This window comes from Grammomys surdaster, unplaced genomic scaffold (assembly GCF_004785775.1).
Source record: "Grammomys surdaster isolate TR1022 unplaced genomic scaffold, NIH_TR_1.0 125635, whole genome shotgun sequence".
Taxonomy (NCBI): Eukaryota; Metazoa; Chordata; class Mammalia; order Rodentia; family Muridae; genus Grammomys; species Grammomys surdaster.
The window spans coordinates 711770-713100 of NW_021620473.1; positions in this window are offsets into that span (position 1 = coordinate 711770).

Below are 1331 nucleotides of genomic sequence, written 5' to 3' on the forward strand. Positions count from 1 at the left end.
CAAGCAAAGGGCAACAGTGGTCTATCTCACCCAGTCAACCAAATCCCCGGTCCACAGATGTCTTTCTTCGCCCTCTGATACAACTGTGTACTCCTCAGAGTCCCTCTGCACCCCCAATCTTATCCATTTCCCCTTTCACACGACTCCCCAGTAAGTCACGATGGGCTTGCCTGTGGATTCCGTCTTATGCTGGTGTTTCAGATACAGATTTGCTGTCACTGTGGTGAAGCTACTACTGGCCATGTGGATGATGTAAATGACGGTTTTCCAGTAACTGATGTGAGCGGGGTTTTACTCTATGAAGTATGTGTTTGCAGGAATGGGGTGGGGGTTGGGGGGAAGAGGGCAGGGGCAGAGGGCCCTGGACCACAGGCTTGTTTACAGGATTTGCTGGGATCTTACTGAAAGAAGAGAAAAGTTGGCAGGATTTGTCTCTAAACTTGTTTCCCCAGTTTAAGGGGAGAGAAGGGTGTTCCAGCTGAGAACACCTGCTGAGGGACCTGTGTTAGGGAACTGTTGAGTTTTGTGGGCTGGATGATGGTAGCTGAAAAGAGGCAATAGTAGTTAATGGTCCCATCTCTGTGTGTTATGCACCTCATTGTAGACGAAGCTGCCTATTGCCAGGTGTAATTAAGACTATTATCCCACTACACAGATGGAAAAGCTGAGGCTCATGGAGTTGTGAGTCACCTAAGGTCACTAAACCTCAGCATCTTCTTGATTCAAAAACAAAAAACAAACAAAAGTTATAACTTAAAGTGGAGGGCTGGAGGGTTAAGAGCACTTGCAGGAGACTCAGGTGCAGTTTCTAGAATCCACACGGTGACTTATAACCATCCAGTTCCAAGGAATCTAATGCTGAGCGGGTACATAGACATGTGCACACACAGACTTGCAGGTGAAGCATTCTTGCATATGAGATCAATTGAGCTAAAGGTTTTTTTTTTTTTTTTTTCAAAATAAGTAACGTAAACTGAAGCTTTATGGGAAGGAGCTGATCTGAGATTACCTTTCAGAATTATCCCAAAGTGGGACCCAGAAGCAAGAGAGTAGGCTTTCAGGTCCAAGGAGCGGCCTCACTGGGAAAGGTGGCTGCTGTGTTTATAAAAAGATAAAGAGATAGAGTATGACCTGTGGGTGTGTGGAGAGGCATGGGGGAAGGGGCTGTCTCAGCGGGCCCATGTGGAGGCATCTCTTCCCCCTGAGGACCAGCCACACACCAGTATAGTATAGATTACAGTTTCCTCAGGGCATGGGGAGGGGAGCCAGGAGGGTAGTAGAGGCAGAGAGAGAGAGAGAGAGAGAGAGAGAGAGAGAGAGAGAGAGAGAGA